At 48.1% G+C, this 23,640-nt stretch overlaps 1 protein-coding gene across 3 annotated transcripts in view; it reads left to right on the forward strand.

Moving 5' to 3' along the window:
* Positions 1-23,640, forward strand: part of ZBTB7C (zinc finger and BTB domain containing 7C) — a 387,122-nt gene that overhangs the window by 72,478 nt on the left and 291,004 nt on the right. The gene's annotated exons all lie outside the window — the stretch shown is intronic.

The raw sequence follows: 23,640 nt of genomic DNA on the forward strand, positions 1-23,640 counted from the left end.
GTCCCTGACGTGTGAGGGATAGACCTGGAGACCTCAGTGGTTGGGAAGCCTTTAGGTCTGGTTCAGATATGTCAAATGACAGGTGTGGTGATGGGTGAGTCCTGCTTGTTAAAAACAAAAGGATTTGTGTCTTCCCATTCTTTCAAGAGTGCCCAGGCAATCAGCAGATGATCAAAGGTGGATGAGGTAATGGGTAGGGGTCTGGAGAGGACAGTAGGGGCCTATCAGATACTTTGGGTCTAGCAGTTGATTCAGGGAAGTCAGCCAAGCCTGGAAGCATCAAGCAAGTCTCTAGGGCCTCGAAGGCAGGGCCTTGAGACTAGAAGGACAGGGGCCAGCCAGTAGGCTGGAGACCCCAAAGGTGGGTTCTGATCCAATGACAGAGCGCGTTCCCATGGATTTTCTGGTCTTTGCGGTGTGCGTCATATGAGGTACCACCCTGGCAACTTCCACCGTGGGGAAAATGGTAGGCTGGGGTGGAGGCAAAAATAGCTTGGGGCCTTGGGAAACTGACCAGCACAAGGGGAGAAGGGCCAGTGGCCTGGGACAGGAGGCCCAAGAGGGGGCGGTAAATTCCTTTTCAGTGCAGGCCAGTGTCAGGGTCCCCAGGGTCAGAGCCAAGGGATGGGGAGGAGCAGAACATTAGGACTTCTGGGTGGCCTTGTTCTAAATTAGGCAGAAAGGATAAGTTGAAGAAGGAATCTAGAAAGCTGAGCCCAGCTCTAGGAAGTGGATCAACCAAAGGCGCTAGGTGGGCTCGGAACTGGACTCCTGTCTATATAAGGAAATGGAGGAAGAATTGAGCTCCAGGGTCTCTGGCAAGGGGTAGTCAGAGACTGGCTATAACTGGAGGGGCTGAGCTAGGGAGCTGGCCTAAATATGACCTGTATGGACTGGCCCTGGGCTATCCCCAGACCCCACCTCTCAGTGGGGCAAGTGGTCTGTACTTCTTGGACTTGGCTGGGGACCTGCACAGGGCTGAAGCTGGGGAGCATCATGGTGGGAGGTGATGGGGTACTGGGTAGAAGCAGAAAATATCCAATCCTGGAGGTAGGTGGGTGAGGACTTTCAAGTTTGTAGTCTTAGGAGGCTAATGGGCGACATGCCTCCTGATGAAGGCCAGAAAGAGCCAAGGACTGGGTCTGTCAAACGCTCTTCTCTTATGTTACGAATGTTTACTGATGACCTGTTGTGCACCAAGCACTGTGCTCCGTGCCAGAAATACAGAGAATGAGCTGCGGTTTCCTTCCAGGGGAGGGAGTGTGGAGCCTGGTCCAGACCTCTGGAGGCTTCAAGCTTCTATCTTCAAAAACAGGGACGATACTATCTCACTCATAGACTAGTGGGGAGAGTTAAATAAAATAAAACATGTAACACACTTAGGACAGCAGCTGGCACCATAATAAGTGATCAGTACATTTAGTTTTGTTTCCATGATTCTGCTTTTGGAGAAGCTCAGAGTCTGGCAGGGGTGAGAGTCAGGAAGGCTGGGAGAAGTGCCTTCTAACTTCCAGGGATTCTGACTGCTAACAGGGTTGGAGGCCTGTGCTTTGAAAACCGGTTATCAAAATTTCTCTGGCCACAGAAAATGTGATTTCGGTGGACCCTACCACTCGGAAATGGTCACTGCATTTATGTGCTTTGGCAGTTGCTAGGTACACAGAAAGACTAGAGGCAGGAGGGGCGGGTCCAGGAATTTAGAGAAGTGTTGAGAAAAGAGGACATTCTCCGAATGCTTGGAGAGTCTTGACTCCTTGTCTTCCAACTCAAGGGGAGGAGTGTGCAAGAAACCAAGGCAAGACTTGTGACCTGGAGTGAGGTGGCCCAGTAGCCACTGGGGGCGGGCTTCAGATGCAAGCCACGTGTGTCATTTTAAATGTGGTAGTAGCAGCATTTAAAAAAGTAAAAATGAGCAAGGGAAATTAATTTTAATGATATATTTCATTTAACTCAGTAGGTTTAACATATTACCATTTTAACATGTAATCAGCATAAAAATTATGACTGAGATATTTTACGTTCTTCTCATACAAAGTCTTTGAAGTCTACAGTGTATTTTGTACTTATAGCACCATCTCAGTTTGGGCCAGCCACATTTCAAGTTGGCTAGTGGCAACTGTATTGGATAGCACCAATCTAGACTCTAGAATATCTTGCCAAGGAGCACCCAGGGGCCAGGGGGATCCTGAGCTAGACATCAGGATTTATTATTATGTTCTCTTCTTATGAAATGTCTATAAGGAATCCCTGGGGACATTCTCTTGAATAATAAGAGATGTCTTGAATCACTTATTCTAGATGGTGACTTATGTTCTCAAACAAGTCCTGACTCCAGGTCTCAGCAGCTGGGTTCAGGACTCTGCCACTTGCTGGGTCTGGGACCTTCAGGTGGTTCCTGAAGGTCTCTGAGCCTCAGAAGTTTCCCTGAAATTGGAACTAATAAATTCTATCTATGTAACTGTGAGGCAACTAAATAAAATAATGAATAATTGCTCTGTGACCCTCAATTTCAAGAAATAATTCTTTTTATTTTCCTAAATCAAATAAAAACAAATTCTGGTTTTCCTATTGGCTAAGTTTGGCAGAAAGTTTCCTAATTGGCATTTCTGTAGTTCTGTCTCCACTCTCCTTTTGCATGAGAACTGGGCCACTTTGCAGGTCAGCACAAATCGGGAGGGGTGAGGCCTGGGCCTTAGCCCCTGGTGGTGACAGCTGCCTGTGGTGCCCCTTTATCCAGACCTGTGTGGTTAGCTGGAGGGGGCAGGCCCCTGCAGCCAGCTGGTGCTCTGTCTATGCCAGCTCTGCCACAGGGGAACTGGAGTTCCCAGGCCACCATCTCTAGGGGGCAGACAGCACCCAGGCACTGCACTCCAGTGGAGTGAGGGTTCCCAGCCACTCCAGGTCCCAAGTCATCCCACCTCTCTTGGGATCCAGCCCAGCGATCCTTCTCTGAAAGTTCCATGTCCTTCTTCCCTCTCTCTCCTGCCTCCCAGCCTCAGTCTTTGAAACAAAGGTCTGTTAGTACCTTACCATGTCCCCTTGCTTTTCCCAGAAAGAAAAATTCAGATAACTTCCCCTTAGGGTAGGAAGTCCAGATCTTATTGTCACAAAATACGGCTGTTCTTTTTGGGACTGGAGGGGGTGCACATTTTATGATCCTACGAATGGCAACTCTGGCCACTGGCCCCCAACAGCAGCAGAAAGCAGTAATCGCTACATAGAGTTACTGACCTGGCACCCTGACACATGTAGCTGGCACCTGGCCGGTGGCCACAAGGCCAGATTCCCCTATACCCAGCCCCATCTGAAGAATGAGTTAAATAGTTCCTGCCTTCTGGGTTTTTTCTGAGCCTCAAGTGAGATAGTGTATGTGTATGTGAAGGTCCTTTGTAAAGTTATCAAATGTTATTGAGACTCTTAATTCCCTCCCTGGGGGTGTTTTCTGGTCTGGGAGCTGAGTTTGAGGCTGCACATTTGATTTAAAAGGTGCCCCTTCCCTTGGCATCTGATGGCAGATGGTGCTGCCATAGGACTCAACTAGGTGTTTCCATGAGATGCTCCCCCTAGGTTCTCTATCCCCCGGGTGAGCGCCTCTGAATTAACCCCTTGCCTCCTGTTCTCCTTTGGGAGAGGCGAAGGATCTGGGTGTTGGTGGCAGCAGTAGGTTTCCCTGACATCTTTACTTTCCCTCAGCCTGTTGTGTGCGTGGGGTCTCTAGCCAATCCTCCTGAGTTTGGAATCCACCTAGATTATTGTGAAAGCTCATAATCCATCCTTCCTGGGACTTGGGAGCAAGCCATGGATCTAAGTAAGTCCTGTAGGTCCTCCTTGCCTCCCTGGCTTGGGTCTGGTGAGGATTCTGTGATAGGAAATGGGGGCTCCAGGCAAATCCCATGTCCTCTGGGCCTGGCGTGGAGGGAGTAGGATCGGGAGGTGCAGGTGGGTGACATGAAGAGTAACTGGGCTTAAGCTGCACTGGAATCAGGGCAAAGTCTGCAGGATAAATGGAAATTCTCCGGGCCTGGGCATTGAGACAGCATTTTCAAGGTTGGGTCCACATTTGACTGTGTGTGGTTGGGTTAATGGGCCTTTGATGCTCGCCGCAGTGGTATTTGGGTCACTCGTGTTGCTGCCTGCCTCTCTAGACTGGAGAGCCCCCGCCCCCTTTAGCAGCTGGCTGCCGCTTCCTGCTGGCTCTCTTGGGGCCGAGCTCTCAAGGCTGTCACGAATCCTAAAAGAGTCCTTCAAACCAGTGTCACTGTGACTTAACATCTATTTCAAAAGATGATCTATGGCACATTTGGGGGACAATGCAGAGGGGGGTGTCACAAACTCAAGCACATTTGGATAAGGTTATCGACCTGGCTTTTTCTTAGTTTGCTATATGACCCAGTGCAGTTCTTTTAAGTTCACCAGACCTTAATGTTCTCCTCTGTTAAATGGGCATGAGAGCCTGTACTGCAATGATTTAATCCTGTTTCCAGGTGTACATGCACTCTAAAAGTGAAAGGCACTGTGGATCTTACTTGCCAAAGATTTGAGAGAATTATGGCAACGCTCTTTCCTCTCTGAGTCTAGCAGTGTGTAAATTCTGTCTCTTTAAAATTAGTCTCTTTATTGCTTCCTGGGAGCCCAGGGGGAACAGCTTCTGCTATATCACTGTAAGTTTTGCAGCAGGGAGAGGAAGAAAGCCACATTGCCCTTGACTGACAACCTTCATATGAGTATTTAACAATTTTAATTTTTCATGATTCTTCTGATAAAAATAGTACCCAACTAAAAACAAATACATTTGTATTTTCCATCTCCTTAATTAGTTTCTAATTTGGGGGTTCTTATTAGCTTAAAATCATCTTGCTGAAATGGTCCTTGGATGAAAAAAAATGTGAAAACCACAATCAATTCTAGAGAGATCTTACTATTTAATTATGCTGATTGGAGCACTAGAGACCCCTGGCAAAACGAACCTCTCAGAATAAGCTTGATTTGTGTAATTTGGTTTTTAAAAATTTGGGATGCATATTTATCATGTTCAACTGTGTGTTGTTGTTCTCCTTGAGATTCTGACTTGTCTTGTAAGAGATGAGGGAGGAAGCCATGGACTGTTGAGCCCGTGGAGTCACTGGTAGGGGCTGGCCTGGATGGAATATGAGGTCCCTGGCTTGCTTGGTAATTGGAAAATGGCTTTTCTTAAAAAACAAACAAACAAAGCAAAAACAAGCAAACAAAAACCAAAGGAGAGGTAAAAGGTCACAAAAAAAACAGACTAGGAAAGGGTAGACTGATTGAATTTTGGAGCTAAATGGTAGGAGAGCGTCTTCCATGAAATCCTAGAAAATTAGCAAATCCTGGGTTAGAGATGTATTTAGAACCAAATTCTAGATTATAATATAACTTTGGAGACACTGGGAAGACTAGTTGCTCAAAAAGATGTGCCTCCCACCATCCAAAGCGCCAAATCAATTTATGCTTTGCTGCAAGTGGCACAGCCAGCTGCCATGTGAAAGGGAGGACACTGCACTGACCACAATGTTGTCTTACCAGGAAACTGAAGCTAATGCTGATGAAGCGATAGCTCTAACCACCAATTTATATAAGAGCCAAGGACTTGTGGAAGGCCATCACCAAGTTCAGACCAGGGGGGATCTTCGCAGTACCAGTAACCTTATTTCTTTCTCTAACGTGACTGATGTTCAGTGGGAAAAGCGGATGGGGAAGAGGGAATTGTTATAGACTGAGAGAATCTTAATAGATGCACGAACCAAATGCAATCTATGAGTCTTGTTTGAATCCTGATTCAAGCCAACCTACTGCAGAGGGATATGTTAGAGAGAATCGGGTTAAATATTAAGGAATTAGTGTTAATTTTTTAGGATATGTAATGCTGTGACAGTGTTATATACTGAAGTAAATTCAGACAACATGATATGGTGTCTAGAATTTTCTTTAAAATATTTCAGAAAAAAAATTTCAGAATAAAAGATTTTACTGAACAATATACACAAACATTTTGTGTCTGTTTGAACATTTCATTGATTAAAAAAAGAAGTGGAAATGTTCCTGCTAGCTGGCTGAGCCCTGAAATTTCACCATTAGAGCTTTGTTTATCTAACTTAAGCCTTTCTATGCCCATAGTATACAGCTTGTCCTGGGAGCGTGGTTTACCCTTCGGGAAAGTGACAGTAGAGTTGAACATTTCCTCAGTACAGAATATGGTAGGGTCACATGCAAAAAGATTTCAGGGTAAGGCAAGTTTGGAGAAGGCTGCATTGAACTAAGCCAAAGAGATTTCTTCAGAGCCTTGGTGATGCTAATATACACTGTGCCTCTTGGATGGGGATGGGCTATCATAATGCTGTGTGCCCCGAAATTATTTATTATGTGCTTCAAAGGAAATAGAAACTTTCAGTCCCTCCAAGGAAAATCAGAGTAAAGTTAGAAACCTGGGTTCCAGAACTGTTTCTGGTTACTCATTAGTCTTTGGGTAGCCACTCAGACTCCATGCTGCACGAGCCTCAGTTTTTCTATCTGTAAAATGAACTTAGTATCACTTGCCACCTACCTCACAAGAATGTGACATGACTTTGTATAGCATAAAGCCCAAGATTGAAGGATAAGTTGTGTGATTATTATTTGGTACCATTTTCTGAGACTTTGGTCCACAAACATTTCTTGCATGCAGCATGGCTCTGTCTGCAGGGTGCTGTCTAAGACACAGAGGCGGTAAGACAAGTTCCCTGTCCTTCAGGAACTCATGATGGAACTGGGGAAGCAATGAAAATACACAGGGATGGGGGCTAGCAAAGCCATCTGGCCCGCGGGACAAATGAGCGGTTCAGGTTCGGAGGAAAGGGGGCTCACTCTTGGCTTGGGTGGTGTGCAAAGGCCACCTGGAGGAGGTAACCCTTGACCTGGAAGTCTGGGGCGGATTTAGATGGGCTCTCCCTTTGTTGGTTATGGATTACTCGGTTGGAACACTGCCCTCGCCTCCCCACGCCCACATTCTGCAGCTGAGCACATAAACCTTGTTTGGATTTCGGTGCTATCTGACTTGGGGGCCCAAGTCCTTCCTATCCAGAGCTGGGGTAGATGCTCCCCCTGCCTAGCCCTCACAGCCACTCCCATCTTCTCTTCCATTCTGTCTCCACCCCCTTTTCTTCTTCCCACCAGGACCCAGTAAGGCTGGGATTACTCATCCTGCCCACACTCACTCAGTCCTGCCCTCTCTTTTCAGTTTTTTTTTTTTAATGTATAAAAATATAGAAACCACGAGGACAAAGCAACAAAATATGACTCAGACACCCAAGCCTTCATGTGGAAATGTTTATCATCATCATCATCATCATCATCATCATCATCATCATCATCATCATTGTGTCACTCCTTAGGGCAGTGAGAGATGACAAACTCTGATGGAAACATTGGAAAAGGCTGGCAGTGGTTACTTGAGCGGAGGTGAAGGGACCTGAGGCACAACATGAAGCTGGCCTGGTTTCTTGGGTGCAGAGAGCACTTTGGGGCCACTGACTTGCCTCACTGAGTGTGCATGGACTTATTCAGGATGTGAACAGTAGGCATGAGCTCTTGCTACCTGAAAGTCCACATCACCGTTTAATTTGCATAGCAGAAATGAAAGAGAAGGCCCTAGAAAAGGATGGCACTGTGGTAGAGACCTCAACAAGGTGCATCCCATGCCCAGGTGCCCTGCTCTGGGCCATGCCTGGATTTAAAGACATGCCGAGGCATGCCTTGTCCTCAGGAGCCCTAGACAGAGCTTAGCTCCCTCTGAGCTTGTGAGAAGGCTACGCATAAGCTATTGCCAGTACTGATATTTTGAGAAAGGACTTACTCAGTGCCTGGCACAGAGTTGGCCCCCACTGTGGACTTGCACAGCAATCACAGAACCTCAGCTTTGAGCTCAGAGAGCCCTGATGTTGAGTTCTGGCTCTGCCACTTGGGGAAGGTGACGCAGTCTCCCTGAGCCTCGCTGTCCTCAAGTGTAACATGGGGAAAGCACATCTCCCTCCCGGGATTGTTGTAGGTGCAAAATGAGATGGCGTGGACAGTTCTTGATCCAGTGAGCCCTCAACAACTGTTAGTTTTTGTCCCTCCCCACTCTGCCACTGAGGAGTAATAAGATATGGGGCAAGATACACTGAGCCTCAGCTTCCTTATCTATTAAACGAAAATAGTTAGATTGCCTGTCCTACTGACACTAAAGCGAGAGTTTAATGGACAGCGTCGGTACAAACACTTCAAGGAGTACAAAGAGTCAAACACTAAAGATGCACGCATGTGTACTCATATGTACAAACCCACATACACAAACTGCACCCAGAAGAGGGAAATCTCACGGTGGAAAAATGTGTTTGCATTGTAGTGCAGGTGGTCTGGGAGGGCGACAGGTCAGCACCAACTCTGGACTGGCTTGGGTTGTACTTTTGGTTGTTTTACTTTCTCAGAGGTTGTTTAGTTTCTTTTCCTTCTGCAGCCCCTCAGCAGAGTGTGGCTTGGGGCAGCAGCAGCGCCTAGCTCTGCCTGTCAGCTTTGCATGCCCCTGAACATGTCACTAACCACTTCTGCAGACACAAAAATGAAGGTTAAAAGATGCCAGCAACAGGGCACAGGGGATCCAACAGGATGACGAGTTAAAGCCTTTCTACGTTGCAAAGTGGTGGTCAAATGGAAGAGGCCGCTGGGCCTTCCAAGCTCAGTGGAATGAAAGGTTTAATAACGCTTGTTAATTGATCAATGTGTGCCCTGCCTTTTTGGCTACCTTTTGAGGAGATGGTGGTGATTATTTTATATTAGAGAGAGACTTCTTAAAGAAGCCGTCTCTGACCCTGTGTTGCTTTTATGACTCAGAGAATATATCTTCTCCCAGCCATGGTGGATAACAGTCAGGTGGCCACTGGGACTGAGACCAGCCATCCATTTACCCACTTATTCTAATTAGTTTTGTAACTCAGCACTCACTCTGGGCTTTGATTTACAGTTAATGGTTCATCTTTAAATGAACACTTGTCTGGAATCTTCCATCAGTCAATGGCTGACTTTTAGGAAGTGGTGATATTGACCTGGCAGCCATGTAGTGAGTCCTGGAAAGTGAAATCTATTTTTTTTTTTTTTTTTTTTTGGTGGTCGGGGGGGTGGGGGCAGTATTTCCACTGTTTATTCCCTACTAGGCACATCAAGAACCCCCCTCCCCTAAAAATACACTCATTTTAAGGCTACGTGGTGTATGGAAAGAGCATAAGGCTGTGAGTCAGGAGATAGGCATTCTAGCCCAGCTTTGCCGTGAACTCACTGTGTGCTGCCAACCACGAGACCTCCCTGGGCCCCAGGTTCCCATCTGATGGATGGGGCAGGGTTGGGAGGGGGTTCCTCCCCTGAGCCTCTGACTTACTTTGGACATCATTTGGGCCAGCCCAGCCAGGTGTATAGTAGGTATGCAGTAAATTTGAAAAATCTTTGTTCAAATTACAAAAATAATCACTGCTTTGTATCAGAAAAAAATAACAACATAGAAGTATTTAACTTCTATGAGAGAGTGAAGGAACTTGTGAAACCACCCCCCATCACCACAGCTTATCACTGTCTACAATTTAGGGAATTGCTGTATCTGTAGCCGAATCCAAATCCATATCACTGTCTATATCTATACTGTTACCATGGATCTGGAAAATAGATACATATTAAACAAAAATGGGATCCAATTAAATATTAGATTCTTCAGCTTGTGTTTTCACTTAATGTCTTTAAAAAAACTGTTTATATATATGGCTGTAATTCTTTATAACATAGTTTTCTGTAATATGGATATAATTCATTAATCAGACAGAATTAACCTCATTTATGGATATGTGGGTGGTAGCAGGAACTTTTAATTGATTTGCTGTTTGGCTGCCCCCCTTCCCCTCCAGGAAGGGGTCGGAGAAGAGACAGGGAGGGGAAGACCATGTTCACACAGCTGAAGCCTCCATCCTAAGCTGAGGGCTCTGTCCTCTCTCATCTCCCGCGATTCTTCTCCAAGTACTGTGGCTAAGCAATGCCAGGGCGTGGGGCGTTGCACCCCCAGAACTTCGGCACTGGGGCCAAAGCTGGGCTCGAGACTGGGATCAGTGAGGAAGGCTCTGGGAGAGTGGGATGAGCAGTGGATCAGGTGTGCTCACAGCTGTGAGTCGGGGATCAGTGAGTTCACGGCAAAGTGGGCTGGAACTCCTATCTCCTGACTCACAGCCTTGTGCTCTTTCCATACACCATGTGGCCTTAAAATGAGAGTATATTTGTGCATCAAGTGTGCTGGTGCGGTCCTGAGAATTTGAACACTGCACTTAGTACAGTGTGGTTGTTCCTGGAACCACAGGATATCAGGAACTGGGGTGATGGTGATTCAAGGGTGGGTCATGGAGCAGACGTGGGCATAGCCCTCCAGAGAAGGGCAGGCCTCAAGTGGAACTGGCCTGATTCAGGTCCCAGGCCATCCAGCCTTCCTGATCTTTTCCACGAAGAGGGAGAGAGGCCAGGCCACTGTGACCAGCCTGAGCAGGCTGCCCGGCAGACCAGGCTTTCTCTGCGCTCTGTTCCCTCCTCCTCCAGGCCAGAGGCTGGTGGCTCACCCTCCACTTTCTGGGCTGATGTGAGGGTGAGACCCCAGGCATGGCATCGTCTGCATCCATTTTTCTGAGAAGGCAGAAGGGAGCAATTTTTGATTCTTGCACCTGCAATACTTTGTGTTATTATTGCATTTCCCCTTGTGTTTAGTTGGATTAGAATTTTGAATAGGCAAAGCATTAAGATCAAATGCTTTTACAGAGGTGTACACTAAGATTTCTCACTCTCACCTCTGTCCTTTCCTACTCCATTCCTGCCCCTGTTGTCCCCATAGTGCTTATTTGTGCTAAAACACAGAAATTCAAGTACGTAGTCTTAGTTTTCCATTTTACCCTATAAAACATAGCCTACTGTATACTCTGTACTGTACCTTGCTTTTTTATTTCCTTAACTATGTATCCTGGAAATATCTCCATATTTGTATAGAGTACTTCTTTAGCTTTCTTTTTTTTTTTAAATCACTCTGTAGTATTCCACCATATGCATGAACAAAGTTTATTTAACCAGTTCCCTATGAAGGGACCGACTTGGGTCATTTCCAGTTTTTTTGCTGTTAAGAACAATTCTACAATCCGATGTCAGTCTGAACTATTTTGTTGTATGTGTGTGTGTGTTTTTAATTACAGACCACCCCAAATCACTTTTAGAAGTAGGTAGAGGCTGGGTACGGTGACTCATGCCTGTAATCCCAGCCCTTTGAGAGGCCAAGGTGGGCAAATCACTTGAGGTCAGGAGTTTGAGACCAGCCTGGCCAACATGGTGAAACCCTGTCTCTACTAAAAATACAAAAATTAGCTGGCCGTGGTAGCATGCACCTGTAATCCCAGCTACTTGAGAGGCTGAGGCAGGATAATTGCTTGAACCCAGGAGGTGATGGTTGCAGTGAGCCGTGATTGTGCCACTGCACTCCAGACCGGGTGACAGAGCAAGACTCTATCTCAAAAAAAAAAAAAAAAAAAAAAAGAAGTAGGTAGGGTATGCATTATCTGGAAACAGATAAGCGAACAAGACTTTGTCCCCAGATCCTTATGCTCTGTCCCCCAGCACTTTAACCGAAATGTTTGCCAAGATACAGTGTCCTTTGCTTGCCTTCCTGGGCTGTTAGAAATAGTCTTTGCTGTCATTTCCTATGGTGGTTTTGGTGAAGACTTATGGGTCCTGAATCCAGTGGTAGGAGTGGCCATGGCCTGCTCTAGTCAGAGGATGGATTCCAGTCCCTGATCTGCTGTTGGTGAACTGGGTGACCCTCCACAAGCCCTTCCCTCACCTGTCATGCAGGTGAGCTACATGACCTGAGATACTTTCCCATGCTGACATTCCATGGTTTAAATCCTCAGGCCTTGGATATCAAACAAAAGTCACTTTCCCAACCTGGGGCCTTGTGCTGGCATTTCTTTACCTCCCTGGGTAGCTGGAGCACTTTCTTCAATGTGAAATCAAAGCTTTGATGAAGCTGGCCTGTATGTGGTAATAAAATGATGCCCATGTGCATGCACATTCCTATTACTCAGTAAGTGCATTCACTTGGCTGGCGGTTTGTGAAGGCCTTTCATTGCTAGTGCATGAAAAAGGGGTATTTCACACATATTTCACATTAGCCCTGTGATTTAGCTTTTGTGAGTGAATAAGAATCAATGCAATGGCCAACTGCCACCAGCGATCCCATTTATATTGTATTACAGGCTGCTACAGTCCCACCTTTGACTGTGATCTTGTCAGACCTGATAAGGTAATAGCAATAACAACTTAGATTTCCATTGTGTGGGCTCTTCCCCTCCAAGGCATTCCTGCTGCATATGTGCCTTCTTTGTTTTCTGTCTGTGCTTGTCCAGGGTGTATCTGAGTCAGTCAGGGTCCTCAAAGTGAGTTTCATCTTAGAAAGCGGTCTCAGTAATCAGTTAGTAGACCAATCAGTCATTCAATCCCATGTTACCATGCACAGCACCCTTCAAACTCAGTGTGGCCAAAGGGAGTTCCTGACATAGTCACCAAGCCCTGGGAACTGACTCTGTCCTGTAAACAGCTCCATTGTCCTCCTGTCCACCAACCCTGCTTCCACACACCCTCTAACATCACATCCACAGTGGCTCTCCCCGCTCTGTGTGTTAATGCCTCTGGACTCTGCCGCTTCTCTCTGCTCCTCAGTCGTCATGTGGTCCAGCTCACCAACACCTCCCCTGGACCAGCCCAGAGAGCGCCCCATGCATTTCCTGCCACCATCCCCAGCCCAACCCAGTCTTCACACAGCACAAAGGAATTGCTCCGCTAAGTATGCTTATCTGAGCATGTCGTTCTCTTATTTAAACTCTCTCATAGCCTCTTCTTGCTTTTAGGATAAAGGCAAGAAATTTTTATCAGGGCTCACAAGGTCCTGCTCACCTCATCAGCCTCCTCTAGCATCCTCTTCTCTTTTAGTTTCTGTGCCCTTATGAACTCATCACCTCCCAAAGGCCCTAATCCCATCACCCTAGGGATTAGAGTTTCCACATGTGAATTTTGGGGGTATCCACGCATTCAGACACATTTGTAACAAGTGTCTCATTTATTTACAGTTGTAAATAGATGTTTAATTCCTAATCCGCCTCCTCACTGGAGGGTAAACTGCATGCCTCATTGACACCTGAACCCCAGATCCTGGCTCAGCACATCGTACTCTTTCCCCTGTTAGGGTGGTGTGCACACTGCTCTTTTGGGGTGATGGCCTTCCTCGCCTTCTCCGGCTTGACTCCAGCTCACCCATCAGAGAGCAGCTAGATGGTCCCTTCCCTGGCCCTCTGGGCTGGGTTGGGCCCCTGTTTACAAGCATCTCAGTCCATTTGGACTGTGGTAACAATAGCATAGACTGAGAGTTCACAAACAACAAATTTGCTGCTCATGATTCTGGAAGCTGGGAGGTCCAAGATCAAGGTGCCAGCAGATGTGGTATCTGGAGAGGACCCACTTTCTCATAGATGGTGCCTTCCCGTAGTGTCTTCACATGGTGGAAGGGTCAAGGCAGCTCTCTGGGGCCTCTTTTAAAAAGGCACTAATTCTATTCATGAGGCTCTGCCCTTCTGACCTTATCACCTCCCAAAGTCCCTAATCCCATCACCATTGCGATTAGGGTTTCAGCATATGAGTTTTGGGGGTATACATACATTCAGACCGTAGCATCACAGTTGTAAATAAATGTCTCATTTATTTACAGTTATAAGTAGATGTTTAATATCTGCCTCTTCACTGGAGGGCAAACTCCACACCTCATGGACAACTGAATTGCCGAATCCTGGCTGACTGCACAGCCCACAGTAGGAGCATGTTAAATCACTGGATAAAGGAAGGTGTGAGCAAGCTGTGTCCTAAAGGGGCAGGGAAATACAAAGAATACAGGACCCCCAGTGAACTCTCATTTTGTAGCAGCAAAATCAAAAGGATGGCAAAGTCATAGAACTGCAAAGGACTTTGGTGGTCATCTGAGGCCTACTTCCTGCTTTTAGGGAGGGAGCACAGACCATGGATAAGACCCACGTGGGTGAGACCATGGAGTCTGGAATAAAACTGCGTTGTCTTGTTGTGTGCTCCTGAGCAAGTTGCCTAACTTCCCCCAGGCTCAATTTCTCCAGCTGTAAAATAGGGACCAAGCCTTCCCCAGAGGAATGTTGTGAGGATTATATAAGAAAATCCGCAGAAGACACTTAGCATAGTACCAGCCCTGTACAAATATTGGCCAGAAGGTGACACTGAAGCCCAGTGAGACTTCCTCACAAGATCATACCATTCCTTAATGCAGAGCCTGGCTTTCATTTTCTTTTAATTGATATTTTGTTTTACTTTTTTATTTCCATAGGTTTTTGGGGAACAGGTGGTGTTTGGTTAAATATTAAGTTCCTTAGTGGTGATTTGTGAAATGTTGGTGCACTCGAGCAGTATACACTGAACCCAATTTGTAGTGTTTTATCCCTCACCCCTCCCACCCTTTCCCCTGAGTCCCCAGCGTCCATTGTATTATTCTTATGCCTTTGCAAGCTCACAGCTTAGTTTCCACTTATGAAAGAGAACATACGATGTTTGGTTTTCCATTCCTAAGTTACTTCACTTAGAATAATAGTCTCCAGTCCCATCCAGGTTGCTATGAATGCCATTAATTCATTCCTTTTTATGGCTGAGTAGTATTCCGTCATATATATATATATATATATATATATACACATACACACACCACAGTTTCTCTGTCTACTCGTTGATTGATGGGTATTTGGGTTGGTTCCACATTTTTGCAATTACAAATTGTGCTGTTATAAACATGCGAGTGCAAGCATCTTTTTTGTATAATGACTTCTTTTCCTCGGAGTAGATACCCAGTAGTTGGATTGCTGGATCAAATGGTAGATCTACTGTTAGTTCTTTAAGGAATCTCCACACTGTTTTCCATAGTGGTTGCGCTAGTTTACCTTCCCACCAACAGTACAGAAGTGTTCCCTTTTTACCACATCCACGACAACATCTATTATGTTTTGTTTATCAGAGCTTGGTTTTCTGAACTGGCCACTGGCTGAGCTCTCAGAAGTGCTGACATGGTCCTTGCCCTTCAAAAGTTTCCTGTCACATTGCGATAGCACAGGGTTGCTTAGCCAGGGTAATTTTGCCCACCCTCTTCCAGGGAACATTTGGTGGCGAGCTCTGGGATTGTCCCAGACTTGGGAGGGGAGTGCTCCTGGCATTGAGTAGGTGGAGGCCAGGGATGCTGCTAGACATCCTGCAATGCCTGGGACAGCCTCCCTTCCTCTCCCCACCTGACACCGCAGGCCAGAGTGTCAGTGCTGAGACTGAGAAATCCTGCTTAGGGTTGATAGGAGGGCTGTGGGCAAGCCAAGTCCACTGGAAACTAATCCGATAAAGGCCATCGTCTCTAAGGAGGGCAGGAGGCAGCTAGGAAACCTCTATCTAGGGAAAATGGCCTCTCTTGTTTGGGGCTATGCAGGGATGGAGGCCTGGAGATAGAACTTAGAGGCAGGTGTGAATCAAAGGAGCTGTTTGGAGCAAAGAGAAAATATAATAGGGGGAGCCTGATCCGATGTGAATGGGATCTAGGGAATAAGAGTAATTTCTCTGAGTGTTGGCTTTGCCAGAACCTTACAGACATCAGCATCCACCCCTCCCTCCATGCCATTTACCAAAGGGCCTCCAGCTCATTGGGGATTGAGATGGGGGTGCTCATGCAGAGATCCTGCTCTTGGCTGGGGCAGATCAGCATGCAGCCTGCACCGTGCAGCCCATCTGCAGTGGCTGTGTGAGCAGGCTGCCGAGGCTGGCCGCCCTTGGGAGGTGTGAGGATGCAGGGGAAGTGTAAATCACACTCCATCCAGTTTCCCCACCCCTAGCCCAGCACCATTTTCACCTAGGGAAAATCTAATAAAAATGCATCCCAAGTCCTAGTCCTAAAGGAGCAAGGATGGGGATAGGGAGGAGTGGGGGAGGGGAAGCAATCCAGTGCAGCTTTGATTACATGTATCGGAGCTGCAGGGCTTTTCTGGCCTTAGAAACAGCCTGGGGAAGCTGGTGGTCCTGGGTATCCACTCAACTCTCCAGGCTGCGAGGTGGCCCTGCAAAAAGTCCCCAGTTTCCAGCCCATCGTGTAAGGTAGGTGGGTACATGCTCTCCCCAGCACAGTGCCTGCCAGCATGGGTATAGTCAGCTCATCTCTGGGCCGAGCGAGCCCTCCAGAGGTGCCTCATGTCTGTAGAGGATGCACCAGCCAGGCCTTTGTCTAGGAGAGCAAGCAGATGAAGGGAGGTTTGTGGCATGACGCTCCCACCAGGGAGAGGGACGGGGAGCTAGACCAAGCCACCTGAGCAGTGGTTCCCTGCCCTGGATTGCATGTTGGAATCACCTGGAAGCTTTGAGAAAATTCCAGTGCCGAGGCTGTATGCCAGATCTATTATAACAGTCTCGGGGGTGAGACTCAGGCACCAATAATTTAAGAATTTCTCTAGGTGATTTCAGTGGGCAGCCAAGGTAGAGAACCAGTGACGTAAAACCTAAACCTTCCTGGGCTCCAACAGTCTGGCCACATTGAGGCCTATAATGAGGACACAACGGGACCCTTGGTTGGAGCTCAGGGGGGCAGTCATGGGGCTGGCAGACCCTGGGTGGGGAAGGACAGTCAGTCCCCTGGCCGCACAGATGGTCAGGGTTTCTGGTCAGGCTGGCTGTAGGAGGACTTGGGAAGGAGCATGTGGAATCAGAGGTGGTGGCCGCCTGAGCCAGGGTCTGAGGAGCAGGGCCGCGGCTGCCAGCGCACTTCCTGCAGCTGACAAGTGCCCTTGAGAGCTGCAAGGGAGGGAAGGAGACAGGAAGTGCCCACTGGGCTTGGCTTCTGATGTAGCATTTAGGGGAGATTTTGTATTGCATATCTGGCCTTGGCTGTCAGCTTGGGAGCCCCCAGGAGAGCAACAGCTGTGTCCTCATGATATCCGGGGTTTGGCCACTTCTCACCTCTTCCACTGTCATCTCTCAGGTGCTGGCAGCCGTCACCTCTCATCTGGATTAGTAACAATAGCCTCCTGATTGGCCTCCTAGCCTCCACCCCCAGCTCTCCTAGGTGGAGTGGCCAGCAGGATCCTCTAACATGTGTCAGATGTTTCCTACCTTGCTGAGAGCCTTCCAGTGCCCCCTCTCCACCATGTCACTCCGTCAATGCCAAGTCCCCACAGCAGCCTGCAAGAGCCAAACGTCCTGTTCCATCTTCCCACCTACCCGTCTACCCACTTCCCCCTCACTCCACTCCTGCCACACTGAACCCCCTGTGCTAGCGCATTCTTGCCTCAGGGCCTTGGTCTGGGATATGCCGTTTGCCTGGAAGCTTGGCCTCCAGAACCCTCATGACGCCTCCTTCTCCTTCTTCTCCACTTTGCTTGCGTGTCCCTTTCTCGGTGAAGCTTTCTCTGCCTGTCTACTTCCTGTCGCCTGAATCTTCCTCATTTCTCTTCCTAACACACTTGGATATCAGCATCTTATCTTTTGCTTACTCTTGTCTCCCTGCACTGGAATGTGAGCTCCCAGAGGCTGGGATTTTTTTTTTTTCTATTCTATTCACTGATGTAAACCCAGGGCCCAAACAGTTTCTAGCCTGCAACGGTCACTCTGTGTATTTGTTTCTGTTTTCCCTGCTTTTGAACTATCCGTATTTAACCACAATATTTGTCATGTGACAATCTCTTTATTGGTCTGTGCGTGGGCTGCCTTTATTTAATTATGTATTTACTTGGTTGTTTTTATTAATGTAATAAGCACCCAAGAGCCCATTGCCCAAAACAAAGGTAGGATTGGACAAAAGCCTACATCCAAACATTCCCGGGCCTCCCAAGGGAACCATTTTATTCCACTTACATATATTACTAAAAATATACATTTTATTATAATTACTTTTAGCCTCATTCAAAGCCTGTTATGCTGTATATAATCACTGCAGCCTTTTTCACTTAATAATGTATTCAGATCCACCTACACTGTTGCATGTGCCATGGTGCTTTCCTTTTCACCACAAAAAACATGTGGGGAATGAATATTTAGCATTACGTCCCCCCCTAGTGCCAAGGTCATAATCATAGCTAACATCGATTAAGTACTTTCTCTGTGTGAGACACTCTGCTAAGTGTTTTTATTAACCCCATTTAGCAGATGGGAAAACTGAGACACAAAAGGTAAGCAGTTGGCCCGGGATCACACCCATGTGGCTTAAAGGGGCAGAGGCAGGATTTGAACCCACATAGCGTATGTGGCTCCAGAAAACTTGCTTCTAACCCTGTACTGTGCTGTCTCTCTAAATGAACACCTGAATGAGCTCACACGCACACTTACCCAGACTGCCAATACCAGAGGAAGCCCCACTGATTTGGTTACAAATCAAGGTTACACACACACACACACACACACACACACACACACACACACACAGGCATTCTGGCATCATTCATGAATACTCGTTAATTGACACAAAATTTATGGTAGAAGAAAGCGACCTTACTCTCTGATGCTTGCTAAGATCTTTCTGTCTCCCATTGTCCTCTGTCCATCTCTCTATCAAAATAAAATGCAGCTGGACCTTGTGCTTACAGGGATGAGGGCTCAGAACCTACTCCAGCAGGCTGAGCCCTTGGGTTTGGTTGCCAGGGGAGGGGAACAGGCTGGAACCTGTGACATGTTGGCTCTGGGAAGAAGGGGCCTTCTTGGGCCCCCTCCACACCAGGGCCCCAGAAGACGGCAGGGGCCTCACTCAGGAGTGCCCTTCTTGGGGAGAGACTCTTTGAATATTAGGAACCAGTGAAAGTGGTGAGGAGCCTGAAGACTGGGCACAGGATTCAGCAAACAATAGATGCTATTGAGAACAATCGCCCCTGCCCCAGGGGGTGTATTCAGCAGGGCCAAGTTCAGGCAAATAAGTGAACACTGTTGAGGCTTTGGGCCCAAGCCCGGTGTTGGGCTCCTGTGAGCGAGGCAGGACCAGAGGGAGGACATGGGCCACAGAGGCGACCCTCCTAGTGTAGGAACAGCCTGTCGCCATGCCAGCACTGATTCAAAGCCTGGGGCAGCCTGGGTCTGCAAGGAGCTGTGTGGAACTTGCCTCCCTGACCAGCCGAGAAGGCAGAAAGGGCCTCTCCAGGAAGCCAGAAGCCCAAGAACCAAGTAGGTGGGCCTCTAGCCCAGAGGCTTCATCTGGAGGGAAGGGGGCAGGGGAGGACTTGTGAGGGGGGCTGGTTCCCAATCAGTCCCATGGGAGGAAGAGAGGACGAAAACAAGTGAGTTTTGGTTTGTTTGATTTTTGTTTGTTTTTTATTTTTATTTTTATTTTTATTTTGCAAGTGACATGTTCTGCTGGTATCTGTAGGGGGTGGCAGAGAGCAGAAGACAAACAGCTGGGCCTCCGCAGGTCACAAGTCCACGTTAGCCCTCAGTTTCCCCATCTAGAGGGACTGGAAGCGTTTGGAGCTGAGGGCGCGTGTGGCGACTGAAGGGCTGGGGCTATAGCTGGTGCGCATGCGCTTCAGTAGGGCCCCTGGGATGGGCAGGGCGTGAGGAAGGAGGCAGGGGTCCTCTAGCAGAGGGGAAAGGTCTGCTGAATGTCAGAAGAGCTGTCTCAACCCAGGCTGCATGTGAGAATGCGAGCTGTCTCAATCCAGGCTGCATGTTTCAGAAGCTCCCTGGGAGCTTCTGATTCTGATGCCCTGGCTCACCCCAGACCTACAGGGTCAGAATATCTGGGGACAGACCTGGGATCTGTATGTTTCAAAACCTCCCCAGGTGATCCTTTTTGTGAGCCAGGATTGAGAACCACTGGCTCTGCCCTCAGTAGCTGCAGGACCTGGGGCGTTGACTTGTATTGAGTGTAAGCTGGAGATGGGAATAGTATATGTCACATCGAGGCTGCTGTGAGGATTCACTGAGATGCCGTGTGTAAAGCTTGGCACGTGGCACCCACCTAGGAGGAACCTATCCAATCAGCCGAAAACACCGGTGCCTCCCTGTACTTTGCAAACAAGCTCTCGACCTAGCATCCTCAGAGCGACGGCATCGGGGACACAGGACATTTGGGGAGACGTTTTGTTTCTGGAATCAGATTGGGGTGAGGCTGGCCTAGGGAGCTGGGTCAAAACGGTAGGCACTGCCTCGTGCCAGAGACTGAGGTCAGGGCTGAGCTGAGGCACAAGTTGAAGATCCTGCTCCACTAAAGGCTTTAGCTTTGGCTGTGATGTCTGGCTAGGAGCAGTTTTTAGCCAAACTGCTGAAAGGCCCATATTTTTTGAGTGTCTTTTTTTTTTTTTTCTTTGAGATGGAGTTTCACTCTTGTCACCCAGGCTGGATTGCAGTGGCGCGATCTCGGCTCACTGGGTTCAAGTGATTCTCCTGCCTCAGCCTCCTGAGTAGCTGGGATTACAGGCACCCACCATCACACCTGGCTAATTTTTGTATTTTTAGTAGAGACAGGGTTTTGCCATGTTGGCCAGGCTGGTACTGAACTCCTGACCTGAAGTGATCCCCTGCCTCAGCTTCCCAAAATGTTGGGATTACAGGCATGAGCCGCTGCACCTGCCTTGTTGAGTGTCTTTTATGTGCAAGACAAGTTTGCATGTATTGTTTCACACAATTCTCACAGCAACCATGTGTGATGGATACACATATCCCCATTTCACAGGGTCAGAAACTGAGGCCCAGGGAGGTGTGGCAACTTGCTCATCATCATGTAGAACGAGGTATCTTCATTGCCTCCTGTGTTAGTCCTGTAAAGGAATACCTGAGGCTGGGCAATTTACAAAGAGACTGATTTGGCTTACAGTTCTGCAGGCTGTGCAAGCATGGCACCAGGATCTGCTTGGCTTATGGTGAGGCCTCAGGAAGCTTTTACTTATGGCAGGCAAGGGGAGCTGGCGTATCAGATGGCAAGAGACGGAGCAAGAGATGCCAGGCTCTTCAAAACAACCAGCTCTCCTGTGAACTATAGAGCAAGAAGTCACTTATTGCCAAGGGAATGGCACAAAGTCATTCACGAGAAATCCACTCCCATGATCCAACACCTCCCACTAGACCCCACTTCCAACACTGGGGGTCACATTTTGAAGGGGATAAACATCCAAACTATATCACCCCCATGCTGCAGCAGCCTTCCTGCTACCATCACAGCCTGTGTTTGCCTGCTCAGGCTGGGGGGTGGGGGTGGAGAAGGAGTGGTGGGGAGATGGGGTCTGGGCTCTTCAGACACCCATGACCCCATTTCAGGCAGCTCCTACTCCTCAACCCATACATGGAAGGATCATTCTTTTCAAAGTCCTTTAAAACAAAAACGAAAACAAATCCCTTCTATTTTCCATGAAGATTTTTAGTAACATTCTTTTGGAAATTCCAATTCTATTTTGTCTGTAAGGAAGGGAAAACATGAGCAAGGGAGTGTTCTTTTGAGCCCAGCAGGAGCCGGGTGTCCAGGTGGTTGATGGTGTGAGCCAGGGTGCGGGCGGGAGAGTGGGAAGCCTGTTGCCAGGTCTCTAGGGCTGGAGAGTTGATGTTGCAGCTCCTTGAAGAAAAGAGGAGTGAGGACAGTGAAAATTGCTGATCCTTTCTTACGGGGGCTGGGCGCTTCCTGTGCTTAGGTAGACCTGAAGGGCTATCCTCCATCCACAGGGCCTCTCCAAGGCCTTGATTATAAATCTTTCCAGTTGAGTTATGCTTTAGGGGAAGGGGGCAAGAAGCTAATTGAGATCCCTAAGTATCAGAGCTGGACAGGTCCATTGAGTTCACCAGCCTGGAGGTTCTCTGAACAGTTGGATGGGGTGGGAATGGGGGTGGAGCACAATTGTGCAGCTCCCTGGAGAGGCTGATCTCTCCATGCCCACGAGGAGTCAGCCTTCCTACCGGGAGTGTGGGATTTGGGGCTGAACACAGGCTCCGTCCGGTCTATCTCCTTACCTGCCACTTTGCCCAAAATGAGGAAACTGAGGCCCAATGTGGGAGGTGCTTCTTGGGGGTTCTGAGGCTAGTATGTGGCAAAGCTGGCGCCTCCCGAGTACCAGGCCAGTGCTCTTTGCACTCAAACCAGGCAGGTTGCAGAGAGCAGGAGGAGAAACTGACGACCTTGGACATCATGAGTCCCTGTGAGGAGGACCTTCGCTCCATGTGGATCCAAATACACGATCCCTCAGGTTTGCTTTCCTCACTAGATCACAGAAAACCTTCTGCCATTTCCCTGTGTCCTGTTGGGGTTTTGAATTTTCAAAAATCCCCAAGTCCTGTGAGCCTCATCCAGCGTTGGTTTTGCCAATTTACCCCCAGCAAACTCCAGCTGTTGCTAAGCTCCTCTCAATTGGTGCTCCTCTCAGGGTCAGCTCTCTAGGTACCTGCTTTATGCAGAAGTTGCTGCGTTCTGAGTGTCTCAACTCCACTGGCTTCTGAAATCACACACATAATGTCCCAACTCTAATTGGCACTCATGAAGGCATTCCCCAGGCAGATTGGGGTAGGCTTTGACAGCCCGAACAGAGGACAGAGGCTGCCATGCCCATGGTCACTATGCCCTCTGCAGAGGGCTCCTTTCATCCAAAGGGGCTGTGCAGACCCCAGGCAAGGAGGGGGAGCTGAGGGAAACCCATTAACAGCCGGCTCAGGACTCCCCTGCTGGCTGCAAACAATGCCTGCCTGCCTGCTTGTGAAGCACTTGGAAAATGGCTCATTAAAAATGAAAGCCAGGGTCGGGGCAGACACCTCGGGTGGCCTGCAGCCTGCACCCTTCTCCCAGCTGTCAGCAGTCTCTAGGGGATGGGCTGGCCTGGAGAGGTGGGGGCAAGAGTGGGCTCTTCCTCCCCTGGTCTCCAAGGAAGCTCAGCTGGAGAGCCCTTGCTGAAGGGGATTTCTGGAAGAGGCTGCTGTGTCTTGTGCCTGATTGGGGATACAGTACTGCCCATACCTGCCACCTCCCGTCATCCTGTGCACTAGTCCCAGCAGCTCTTGGCCACTATGTGCAGTGACCCCACCCTTTTGTCTTCTCTCTGGGCTCTCCTGCCCTTTTCCTCCTTCACTGGACATTTGAATTTCAGATAAGCAATGAGAAGTTTAGTAAATGTATATCCCGCATATTGCACAGAACATATTTACAGTAAAAAGTTACTTGTTTATCTGAAATTCAAATGTAACTGAGCATCCTGTACTTTTGTTTACTAAATTTGGTAACCTTATTGTGTTAGTTCATTCTCACGTTGCTACAAAGGAATACCTGAGACAGGGTAATTTATAAAGAAAACAGGTTTAATTGTCTTACCATTTTGCAGCCTATACAGGAGGCACGGTGCTGGCGTCTGGTTCTGGTGAGGCAGAAGGCATCAGGGAGCCCTCATGTCACATGCCAAAGCTGGAGCAAGAAGAGAAGGGGGTGGTCCTAGACTCTTAAACAACCAGATCTCACACCAAGGGGATGGTGCTAAGCCATTCATATTCTGCCCATGATCCAGTACCTCCCACCGGGCCCCACCTCCAATATTGAGAATCACATTTCAACATGAAATT

The sequence above is a fragment of the Piliocolobus tephrosceles genome, chromosome 18 (genome assembly GCF_002776525.5).
Source record: "Piliocolobus tephrosceles isolate RC106 chromosome 18, ASM277652v3, whole genome shotgun sequence".
NCBI classification, from domain to species: Eukaryota; Metazoa; Chordata; class Mammalia; order Primates; family Cercopithecidae; genus Piliocolobus; species Piliocolobus tephrosceles.